General features: G+C 42.6%; 1 long non-coding RNA gene across 1 annotated transcript; it reads left to right on the forward strand.

Annotated features, from left to right (window-relative positions):
• Positions 1-1,452: 1,452 nt before the first annotated feature.
• Positions 1,453-4,682, forward strand: LOC307038404. The gene is made up of 2 exons (XR_013807991.1): positions 1,453-3,487; positions 4,234-4,682. It is a non-coding gene; the product is annotated as an uncharacterized lncRNA (long non-coding RNA).
• Positions 4,683-13,396: the final 8,714 nt, after the last annotated feature.

The raw sequence follows: 13,396 nt of genomic DNA on the forward strand, positions 1-13,396 counted from the left end.
CTATCCCCAAATTAGGACGTCCCCTGCTTGCATCCCTCTCTAAACACAAAGACTTCACCTCAATATATTGGCGAGGGAAAATATACTTTGTCCCTTCAAATTTAACACACATTCTATATAAGGTGACATTAAAATGAATATACCAGATTTAACTTTCCTGCCATAACACGTTACTTTAATACTTCAAATAATTCAAATAATCCTTCAGACTACACACACTACCTTGCGGAGTACCATTTTCCACAGCATACACACTTGAATATTCTGCACCTACTCTATCTTGTATTTTTCTGTCCAGTAAAAAATTCATAACCCAATTATATGCTTTACCACCAATTCCCAATTATTTTTAACTTGATTAGTAGTCCTTCCTTCCAGAGTATGTCATAAGCCTTTTCAATATCAAAGAAGACTGCAATCACTACTTCCTTGTTGGTCTGTGCTTTCCTGATGTCTGATTCTCAGCACAATATAGAATCCATTGTATTCCGACCCCTACGGAACCCACTTTGATATGGGGACAACAGAGCTTTACTTTCTAAGATATATGTTAACCTTTCTGTAACCATTCTTTCCATCATTTTGCATAAATGAGATGTCAGGGCAATAGGCCTGTAGCTAGATGGATCTGAAGGGTCTTTCCCTGGCTTTAGAATGGGCACTATTATCGCTTGTTTCCACACTGAAGGAAGTTGGCCAGAATCCCACACCCTATTAAACAACCTTAACACAATGACTAGAGTGTTATCTGTCATGTGTTCCAACATTTTCTAACAAACACCATCTTTCCCAGGAGTGGTTTGACGAGCACTAATAATTGCTCTTCTCAACTCAAACATACTAAAATGCAGATCCACCTGATCCCCCAACACTTCTATTCTATCCAATATTCTCGGGTTTTCCATGAGTGTATTATTTCTGCACTGCCTGGCTTCCTCTGTAAGGTTATCTGAACTATGAACTTTCCTAAATGTTTGAGCTAGAAGTTCCGCCTTTCCTAAGTTTGTGACAGCCATTTTGTCCCCTCTGCTCAAAACTGGCAACTCATAATTCCTTCGAATTCCCCCCATTCTCCTAATCATGCCCCAAACATCTGCAAGCTGTACTTCTCTTCCAATACTATTGCAATATTGCCTCCAAAAAGTGCGTTTTTGCGTTCTTATTGTTCTCCTTACTATAGCCTGGGCCCTTTTATACTGATTCAAAGCTTCCTGAGAATGGAGTTTTTTGAGTTGCCTGAATGCTTTATTTCTGTCTTTAATGGATTTCCTACATTCACCATTCCACCAGGGTACACTCTTGGTACACCTAACTCCTGCAATTTCCGGAATTGTTTCTTTAGCTGAATGAATGATAACCTTAACCAGCTCATCATTGAATTTATTTATATCATCATAATTTTCCTCTTGAAGTGTTTTACATATATTCGTACTTACAACTTGGAAGGCATCCCAATTAGCTTTTCCCAATTTCCATCTAGGAATGTTCTTTTCCTTTTCAAACCTTATGTTGGTCCCAACTTTAGTCATTACCGGATAATGATCACTGCCCACTGTAGTATGCTTTACCACACTCCATGTACTTATACCTGCTAAAGTACTAGATACAAATGTCAGATCGAGTTCTGTTTTTATATTCTTCGTGCAATTATATCGTGTTCCTTCCCCAGTGTTAATACACACTAGCCCGTGGTCATCTATAAATTCCTCAACTACTGCACCATTTGCATCTGTGCTACTGCTTCCCCATAGCGAGTTATGTGAATTAAAATCCCCACACCATATTACTTTGTCTTGCAGTGAACCCCCAGCATCCTCTAATATCCTTTGATCTAATTTCCCACATGGATTATAATAATTTACTATATCTATAGGTCCTCTATCATTCCATACCCTTATAACTATTGCTTCATGATCTGTACTTACATGCATAACTTTGTAACTTATACCACTCTGTATGAACGTTGCAACTCCTCCCCCTCTGCCAGAGTCCCTATCTCGTCTAACTGCAGTATATCCCTTCACAATAAAATCCAGTTGTGGTTTCAGCCATGTTTCCTGAATACAAAGTACATTAGGTTTCTCTCCCAGGTTGTCAATATATTTTTTGAACTCTTGTCCATTTGCAATTAAACTTCTAGCATTCCACTGCAGTACAATTAACACCATCATGATGATCCAGTCCATGTCTGAGGTTGTTGGACATCACCATTTAGGATATCTTTCACATTTTCCCAGTGCATCCCTTTAACATCAAGGTACTTTTGAGCTGATTTGACAATTATTTTGATTCTTTCATTCCGGCTTGTAGTCTGCGCTGAACAGTTGATAATCTCGGCCATAAACAATACAAACTCTGTTTTACTCACTATCAGAGTGTCTTCCTTCAACTTAACACAGTTGTGGACTTTTCCTGTTTCTTTGCTCTTATTGTTGTTTCCCATTTTAACCTGCGTTCCTCCTGAAACTGTCTTTGCTGCCTCTGCATAGCTAACTCCCTGTGTCACCCTGACTCGCTGCACCTCTTCTGCTTTCTTGCTAACCTTAAATCCACGGTACGCTGAGCTATGCTCCCCTCCGCAATTGCAACATTTCAGCTTTACCCCTTCTTCACATTTTCCGTATTCATGATCTCCACCACATCTGCCACACCGTTGTTTTCCCTTGCACACTTCCGTCACATGTCCAAATCTCTGACATTTAAAACATCTTATTGGTGGTGGAACATACGGTCTCACATCATAACACATATATCCAATAAGTATCTTTTCCGGAAGCCTTTTTTCATCAAAGGTGATCAGAACCGAAAGACTATCTTCTTTAATCCCATTGCGGTTTGCTTTCATGCGTTTGACATCACTTATTTTTGCATTTGTTATATTCTCTTTCACATCATCAGCTGATATTCTGACGGGGATTCCTGTCACCACTCCCCTGACTAGCTTTTTACCACTGAACAGTGAACATTCCACTTTCTTACCCTCCACGGTACTCATCTTTATTGCTCGCCCCTGTTGCTCTCTATCCCTACATTTGATCAACATTGATCCATTCCTCAATACTTTAGCACTCATTACCTCCCCGATTTCTTTACTGATGGATTTAGTTAAGCGTACGCCGAACGAAGCTCCCTCTTGCGCAAGTTTCACAACCACCATGAACTCCTGTTGCCTATTTCCGACTACTCTTTCTCTCCTTTCCCCCTCACTATTGCTCTAATCCAAATGAGTATTTCCTCCCTTTTTACGTTTCTTTCTCCTCACTATATCCCATTTTCCATTTTCACAACTCCCGCCTGCTACGTCCATGTCTCCTAACTCGCTTCCTGCCTCGTCACTTCCCTCTGCCATCTCTCGTCCAGTCACAGTCCAGTGTTGCCAACCAGCCTCTCCCACGAGATCAGCCAGTTTACTAGGTTTCTCTGGCTTCCGGTCTCTCCAGCAGAGTGGATTTAAAAGCAGCAGCAAGCGGAGGAATCACTAATAAATGTGAGTATTGGGTTTTAACTTACTTTAAATTAACTATCGTCACACACGTCAAACCCAAGGGGCATTAAAACCTACCTTTTCGTTAAATAATACGGATAACTATGTGACGCTAACTAGCTAGCTGGACGTACTGCACTGTTGTTTACACTTATTTTTAATTCAATTCAGAAGTTTACCAAAGTCATACAGAGATAAGTTATACTTTATATTACAAAAATAGACCAAAGTGAAAACATTTAGACCGGTATAGCCTACAGTACGGTGGGATTTATAAAATGCTACCCTGACGTGTAGCTGCCGTGAGCTTTATTTATTTTTCTGACATGTTCCAATTTCTTTACTGTTTATTAAACTTTGGGACAACATTACAACCTTTTTATTCAGCTCATGCTGCTTTGAGGTAGGGCTAAAAGAAAAGCCTATTTTAAATATTTCCCCCAGATTTGATCATGTTTTATTTAGGTTAAAGTGTATTTAATTTATCCTAATCCCATAATAATAAGACAATCAAAAATAGACAGCAGCCTTTTGGTTAATGTTAGTTTGTGCAGTGCTGTCAAAGGGATGCACGTGTCATTTGATCTCTTTAGTTTTTTAATACCAGAACAGTACATCATTTTAAATGATCCCTTAATGATTGTTTGTCTGAAATGCTTAGTTGCATTTTGCAATAATACTTTTGCAACCCTGTGTTTAATATGATTAATGCACCTTTTTCTTTTTCTCTTGTTTTTCTCTTTAATTAGGACAATTCTGGAGAAATGGATCTGCTGGAGAAGGACCCCTAACCCCAGCGGATCATCAGGACAGAGCTGCCATCCACCTGGACCCCCCGAGGTGCTGGAGAAGGACCCCTAACCCCAGCGGATCATCAGGACAGAGCTGCCATCCACCTGGACCCCCCAAGGTGCTGGAGAAGGACCCCTAACCCCAGCAGATCATCAGAACAGAGCTGCCATCCACCTGGACACCCCGTGGTGCTGGAGAAAGCAAAACGGCGATCAGGAACATCCTCCACCCAGACCTCTGCTTACTATCGTCCTACAGACTTGTGTCTTACTTTCAGAATTTGATTTTGTATGTGTCCTTTCTTTTAATAGATATTTAACGATTATAGCTTGAGTCTGATTCCCCAAACAGCTGCTTCTATATACTTGCTGCACATATAATACAAATAAACAACTTGATAAACACACTTTTGCTGATATTTGTTTTACTGCTGATGATGTTAAATAACATGATTGATTTCCTCTGTCTCAATGATGAAAGTTATAATAATAGAAGACATGAAGCTGCAGAGAGAGGATGGATATATTCTTACCTCTACTTTGTGATAAGATGAAAATACAATATTAAATTGTAATTTTTAAACACATTGTTTATTTCATTTACAACGTGTGTACATAAGCAGTGGAATAATAGGATATGTGTAGGTCATTAAATTGTCTTCAGTTTAATTCTATTAATAAAAAAAATAGGGAATAGAAAATGTTTAATTGTGTATTTCAGCAGAGCGGGGGGTCACGGTGCTGCTGGACCTGGAGGTGCTGACCTGGTGTCAGTGGGACATCATCTGGGCAGGTTTAGGGGAAGAAGTAGAATATAAATGTTATAATTACAGCTATTGTTGTTGTTAACAATCAATCTATACAACATGATTTTGCTCATTTAAAAAACATATTGTTTTATTAGTAGAGACTTATTTTAAATATGAAATAATATGATTAAATTGCATCAGCTATATTTAATTAATTTGTTAACTTGCTAATGTAACATTACTTGGGGCTGGAGGAACAGCTTCATCTTATTTACCTGGCCATGATTCTCTTTATTTCATCGCCGACGGTGATCTCCAAAAAATGTAAAAGTAAAGTTTCTGTATCCTTTTCAGCTAATTTGCTAGCAGGCTGCTGGAGCAACGCAACCGAACAGCGCGTATCACGTGACGTTAATACGAAGCGCTCCGTAGGCTAGACGTCTCATTTCGTAGGCCGCTCGGTCCAGCCTACCCGGTCTACGTGGGCTGGGTCCTCCGTGGACCGCGTAGGCTGCATACTCCAAAGGGTCCAGCCCCTGAATTGAGACACGGCCAGAGTTTTGAGACAAACTTTCCGCCGGTCTCGGCTAAAATCTACTCGTGTCACTCGGTTATCTTCGGAAACCACGTGATGGCCAGCTGATGACTACATTTCCGCATGATTTCAAAGAAAGAGCATGGTGGTTTGTTTAATGCTGTGGTGCCACGTGATAGGACATAATTCACCTCAAGATATTGTGTTGCAACACGGACCCGTTAGAGCGGGCACCGGAAGCTAGGTTCATTCATGCTAGCTTGACATGCAGTAACAAGTTAATGTCTTACCTGTCTGAATGCTTTGTGATAATAAAGTGTGGAGTTCCATACTGAACACCGCCTCCGACTCCCATTCCTCGGCTCTACACTGGTGACCCCGACGTTTTCGAGAAAGTTTCCGAAGACTCAATGAACATGGCTAGTAGCGATGTTTTTGTAAAGCTGCTGGAGTTTTGGGAGCATGCTGCTGCGGCGTGGTTTGCACACGTGGAAGCGCACTTCGCCTGCCGACAAGTCCGTGATGGGGATTTGAAATACTACCATGTAGTGGCAGCGCTGGGAAGCTCCACGTCATCCAGGTTGGTGGGATTTATCGCTCCCACACCATGAGAAAATATGAGGCGATTAAGGCCCTTCTCCTTAAGACATTTAGCTTATCTGCTAAGGAGAGGGCCCGCCAGATACTTGAAATTCAAGGCCTAGGGGATAGCAAGCCATCTCAGCTCATGGAGAAGATGCTAAATCTGCTAGGAGGGGAAGATCCCCGGATTTTATTCATGGAAACATTCCTACGCCACTTGCCTTCCCGTGTCCAGGCGGCGCTAGCCAACACGTCCATTACAGAGCCACGTGCATTGGCTGAAGAAGCCGACCGTTTTTTCTTGGCTACCCAGCAGCCCGGTGCAGAGGCACTAGCTGTGACGCTCAGCGACCCCGCAACATTCCAGAAGGCTTGGGGAAGACTGGACATGACAGCAGCAAGCCGGCGTGGAGACACAGGAGAGTGTTTTTACCATGCGCGGTTCGGGACCAGCGCGAAGAAGTGTGTCGCTCCATGCAGCTACAAGCCTCCGGGAAACGGAGGAGCCAGTGCTCGGTAATGGCCCTGAGCGTTGGCGGCACGAGCAGGCTTCTCTTCGTCAGCGACAGAGTATCGGGAAGTTTGTTTTTGTGTGACACGGGAGCTCAACGGAGTATAGTTCCTGCTTCGAGGGAAGACGTCACTCGTGGGGGACATGGACCGGTTGACGACGGCTAATGGTGTCCCCATTTGCACATACGGCGTGAGGCCTTGACGTTTTCCTCCCTCGTATGCACACTTGGCAAGGCAGCTTACAACGGGCTGTCGGGCTCGCTGTCGGGAGTGGACATTTTTCTCAGGCTGTTGGCTGACTTTCCGGACCTGACGCTGCCCACGTTCTTCGCGCTCGACACCAAGCATGGGGTGGAGCACCACGTCACCACCGAAGGTCCCCCAGTCTACGCCAGGGCCCGGCGGTTGAACCCTTCTAAGCTTGCAGTAGCAAGGGCGGAGTTTTCAACCATGGAACGCCTGGGTATCGTCCGCCGTTCTGACAGTCCTTGGGCCTCTCCTCTACACGTCGTTCCCAAGCCGAACGGTTGTTGGCGCCCGTGTGGGGATTACCGCCGCCTCAACGACACCACAACACCTGACCGCTACCCGGTGCCGCACATTCAAGACTTCTCGGCACATCTGGCCGGTACATCGGTGTTTTCGAAAGTGGACCTGCTGCGTGGTTACCACCAGGTGCCCATGCATCCCCTGGACGTCCCTAAGACAGCAGTGATAACGCCGCCTGATGGATTCGGTGTTGCGGGACCTGCCGTTCGTGTTCGTATACCTGGACGACATACTCGTCGCCAGCGCTTCGGTGGAAGAGCACCTGTCACACCTCCGAGCCCTTTTCACGAGGCTCAGCCAACACGGGTTGATCATCAATCCTGCAAAGTGCCAGTTCGGAGTTTTTGATATTGACTTCCTCGGGCACTGCATCACCAAAGGCGGTGCAGCACCCCTGCCGGCGAAGGTGGAGGCTGTTGCGGCTTTTTCCCGCCCGCTCACAGTCCGGTCGCTCCTTGAGTTTCTGGGGATGGTGACTTTCTACCACCATTTCATCGCCCGGGCCGCTCACATTATACGGCCGCTGTATGAGGTTTTGAAGGGTACGACCCCCATCCAGGCGATCGACTGGACGGCAGAAGCTGAGTCTGCTTTCACAGAGGTCAAGACCGGGTTGGCTCACCCATCATCCACGGCTCCCATTACCACAGACGCATTGAATCAAAACGCACTAAAACTTTGATCTTAATCAGCTTGTGAGGCTTTTTGCTGTACAAAATGGTAATAGCCGCATTCAGCTGTAATAGGCATGCCAACTTGATGCTCTGCTCACGGATAACTCGATGAGCATAAAAAAACTGTTAAGATGATGACCTTGTATGTGTGTATATTTTTTTCTTTTCTTTGTGGGGGTCTGCCCCCCAAAAACTGTTTTAAGTCCTGAGAAAGTCAAATAAGACGGTGTGTAAAACTACACTGCCCAGCCCAAAAAAATATTGCGTATTTGCAGATCCGTTTTACATTTGCACATTTATTTGTGAGTTTGCAAATCTTTTAAATGCATTTGTGGATGGTGTTTTACATTTACAAATCACATATTTACTCACAAATTATTTTTATGTTCACACAAATAATGAGACAAATCTATGACCATAAATTGCCAACATAAATAAGTGTAGTGAAATACACGCAGATGGATACTGATAGATATTTTATTTCCATCTTTATTTCGAACAGACAAAAAAAAAAAGGTTAAATAATTCAACAATATTTATATACAGTATATATAACAAAAATATTTTTTACGAAAGTAATAATAATAATAATAGTGTCCGAAAAGGATCATGAGGGAGCACATGCTTATTAATTCCCACCCCTTACTCAACTGCTAATAGTCCGTAAAATAATTTCTGCCGTTATAAATAACTGCTGATAACTGATAGCTTGTTAAAAAGAGGGGCCTATCAATTTCTGGTGCCATGACTTGAAAGACCTGATGTATCGCAGCGAGAGGCAGACGGCTTCGTAAAAATACGTTAAGTTTAATTTGTATAAAAAGCCCCTAACAATAAGTGCAATAAACCATGAAGGTACATCTCAAAACTGTAAGAAAAATGCAGTAGCCTATATCGTCTTAAACTAAGTCCAAACTCTTTTTGTTTGTGTAAAAAAGTATAATTTGAGAGTGAAATATCAACAACAAGTGATAAAGGGGCTACTTTAGATGTAATTTTTGCACGATGACATGAGATTTTTGAAACTGTTGTAAGGTGTGTGACTACTGGGATCATGTCAACATCAGTGCTGCTGAAAAAACCAGCATGGACCAGCATGGTGTTGACCAGCATGGACCAGCATATGTTGTGTTTTGGTCACCAGCATGATCCACAGCATCCTGGTCCATGCTGGTGACCAAAACACAACATATACTGTTTTTTCTGGCATACCAGCAGACCAGCATTTATCTATCACCAGCTTATGTTAGTATTAAATATACAATGTATTCTGGTAACTATCAAAATAAAGACATTGTATAGTGTTCATAACAGTATTTTTATTTAATAAATTATACTTAACAATAAAATAATATTACAAAAAAAAACTACATCTAAATATATAGATCTCAAATAGATGCCTTTGATTTAAAAATAACAAATATAATTCAAAATGTAAATAGCAACAAAGAAATTATAAACATTTTTTTTTAAAGTATTGTTTTTTCTTTTTCTTGTTAATATCCATTATCTTCTCTGTTAGGTATATTCCGGTCTTTGCCAATCTGGCCAGCATTTCTTGGTCCTCCACATCTTTCTCGTACAGCCACTGCTTGAAGCAAACTGAAAATAAGAAACAACAATGTTTTAACAAATCGTATTAAATTATGTGATGATAGAACTGCAAACAGAATAGCTGAAACTTTAACAAAATAAATAACTCAGTTACCTCTAATCATTAACCCATGTTTGTATCATTTAGTTCAGTGGTTCCCAACCTTTTTTCCCAAGAGCCCCCCTAAATGACTGCTGTTGGAAGTTGCGCCCCCCCCCCCCCCCACACACACACACAAAAGGGGGGGGGGCGCAACAGCGCAACAGCGGTAATTACATTTTCAAAGTCTCAAAATGCTACAACTACTGTCACAAATTGGATGAATGTGATGTATTTTTTTAAAGGAGGATGAAAGCGTAATTAAGGAGCACTATTGGAGTGACTTTGATGCTTATTGGACTCAGGATTAATTCATTTGGATTCCCGTTGTATGAAGAAATTAAAGGACGGCGCAAGTGGAAAGAATTCACAAAGTGATTAAACTGTTTAAAACACATGCTCAAAGTAAACCGGATTTTGCCGATGTGTTTATGTGGATTCAAAAGACGTAAATAATCTACAAAATGGAGGAGACCGATCTGATCGGAGCAACTGTGACAAATAATCCAACTGAAACCGGCATGGACAATGACTATGTTTTAAAAATGCGCTTATCCAGACAAGCCCGGTTTGGACATTTAACGCGCCGAAGAAACATTTATATTAAAGAAAAAATTATAAATGTCTTTCTTTTTATGCCTATAATAGCTACTAGCTTGAATTTGTATCAAATTAATTAATCCATTTTTTATATTTTATTGTAATGTATAGACAAGGCTTTTAGTGACAATCATGTATTGCTTTACAATTATACGTAAAAAAAATCAATAAAAAAAAAATCTAAATATTATATTCGGCCTCAAACCATCTGAGGCCTGGCGCCCCTCCTGCGATCCTTGGCGCCCCTCCTGCGATCTTTGGCGCGCCCCAGGTTGGGAACTCCTGATTTAGTTACCTCAGTGTGTTGCTGCTAGCATACATAATATATACCTGACGTGGAAACGTTACTCGTGGATGGGGGCTATAGAGTTACCAGAAAGACAGTCGAACCCGGTGCATTTCTCCGCCTGAATGTGGTGCTCTTTTGCTACATTTTTAGACAAATTGCTCGTGTTACCGCCCTTACATGCAAAATTCTTATTGCACTTTTGGCAACGAGCATTTTCAACCTCAAGACCAAGCCCCCAGGAAGTGCGCCGGACTCTGAGGAAAATATTCGTTGTGTCCAAACGGTGGTACTACAATTTCCTTATCAGTCTGTGACGTCGACCGGCCGAGAAATACTTTTTCCCATTGACTAACATTGGGAAAGAGACGTCTGTAAATTGGTGGATAATTTTTTTTAAACTAAATAAACTACCCAGTATGAACTATTTTATAGCCCTTATTAGAAGCATTCCTTAAAGTTGTAAAATGCACTAAAAGCCGAATCTAGATTTATTTTCTCTCTCCATTCATTCTAGTGAGCCGAGAGTGGGATCTCGGGGGGCGGGGCTTAAGGGGTGCATGCTCTGTGAGCGCACATACGGGTTCTTCTGCTCTGACAGCCAGGCATGACGGGTAATCTGTGACGTTTCGCTCTCCCAAAAGTTGGGCCACTTTGACTTCATGCGCCAATGAGCAGCTCTCATAGGAAAGAACGAGACCCCGCCTCCGACGCTGTATCCAGTTCTTATTAAACATACATGCTCAAGACGGGCTTAGTTCTCTCCGCCATGTGTGTGTGTGTGTGTGTGTGTGTGTGTGTGTGTGTGTGTGCACACGCGTGTGTGTGTGTGTGTGTGTGTGTGTGTGTGTGTGTGTGTGTGTGTGTGTGTGTGTGTGTGTGTGTGTGTGTGTGTGTGTGTGTGTGTGTGTGTTGCATGCATGTAGCAGGTTGTGTGTGTAAACTGCATCACCCCCTCGCACACCGACAGGGGAGAGAGATCTCAAGTATGGATTGGAAAGATCGAAAATAAATCATAGACGCATTTTGTAGTCTTATTGCATATTAGAAACGGAGTTGGCGACAGTAAGACTGCAATATAATGTTTATGTAGATATAATACATATGCAGGGCTCGACAGTAACGGTTGCCATTGGCAACCACTTTTTAACATGAAAAAATAAGGACAGCAAACAGCTAAATGTGCACCCCAAAATAGATAAATGTTAATAATTTCTTGTATTAAGAGTGACATTTAATTATTGTTGTGACCAGTCGGAACCTGATACTTAAGTTGCACGTGCATTGGTGTGATTACGGAGCCAGAAAGCGATGCACGTTTACTCGCGTGCGTGGTGCGCCGTGTGTTTGTTTTACAAAAAATGGCAAAGCAAATTAAGTTCTTTGACTGTGGGGTCAAAAGCTCGGCCAACCCGTCAACATCTCAAACGACTTTTCAAAGTGATTCAACTGATAAAGCGTAAGGTGAACCCGAACAAAAGCATAGAGGAAATGTGCAAAGTCTTGGGAGGCGAAATATATACGTATGTACATTCTGCTCCGTTGTGCATTCACTTCCGGCAAAAAAGTTCCTTCAAAATAAGAATCCCGATCTTATTACTACCAAAATAAAAGTGCAAAACGAAACTTTACCATAGGAAAATATTGGCATAGAAATATAATCACTTCTATAAAAAGGTAACACATTTTAAATATAGTTAGACATATTAAAAGGTAATTTACAACATTAATAATTCATATCTAATTCTGGTTTTCATTTATTTAACATTAGAAATGTATTAGTCTGGCCAATCCAAGACTTCAATGCTGAAGGGCCAATGGATCTATGGTGGGGGTCAGCACAAAGTTCAAGAAAACCCACATTTGAAAGGGAGACAACGGATGACCAAGAAACTAGTGACTTGCTCAATTCATTTGTGGATCTGTGAAGCCCTAAACAGAGCCCTCAGGGCTCTGTTCTCGGTCCCCTCCTCTTCTCCCTGTACACAAACTCGCTCGGATCTGTCATTAGCCCGCATGGTTTTTCATACCACTGCTATGCTGACGACACCCAATTCATTCTGTCCTTTCCCCGCTCAGAGACCCAGGTCGTCGCACGCATCTCTGCTTGTCTAGCGGACATCTCTCGGTGGATGTCTGCTCACCACCTCAAGCTCAACCTTGACAAGGCTGAACTGCTTTTCCTTCCGGGAAAAGATTGTCCCACTCTTGACCTAACAATCAACATCGGCACCTCTATTGTTTCCCCGACTCAGACTGCAAGGAATCTGGGTGTGATCCTAGATAACAAACTGTCCTTCACTGCAAACATCGCTGCAACAACCCGCTGCTGCAGATACACTCTTTACAACATCAGGAGGATACGTCCCCAGCTGGCCCAGAAAGCGACGCAGGTTCTGGTCCAGGCTCTCGTCATCTCACGCCTAGACTACTGCAACTCCCTCCTGGCTGGTCTACCTGCATGTGCCATCCGACCTCTGCAGCTCATCCAGAATGCAGCTGCTCGTCTGGTCTTCAACCTTTCTACATTCTCCCACACCACGCCGCTCTTCCGCTCCCTTCACTGGCTTTCAGTAATTGCTAGAATCCACTTCAAGACAATGGTACTTGCGTACCATGCTGCGAATGGATCTGGCCCTTCCTACATTCAGGACATGGTTAAACTGTACACCCCAGTACGTGCACTCCGCTCTGCATCAGCCAAACAGCTTGCTGCACCCGCACTGCGAGGGGGACCGAAGTTCCCATCAGCAAAAACACGTGGGTTTGCTATCCTGGCTCCAAAATGGTGGAATGAGCTCACCATTGACATCAGGACAGCAGAAAGCTTACACATCTTCCGGCGCAGACTGAAAACTCATCTCTTTTGACTCCACTTCGAGCGATAGAATTATTAACAAAGCACTTAACTAACAAAGGACTGGCTTATCTTAAGCCAGT

The sequence above is a fragment of the Notothenia rossii genome, assembly GCF_949606895.1.
Source record: "Notothenia rossii genome assembly, chromosome: 5".
Classification (NCBI taxonomy): domain Eukaryota; kingdom Metazoa; phylum Chordata; class Actinopteri; order Perciformes; family Nototheniidae; genus Notothenia; species Notothenia rossii.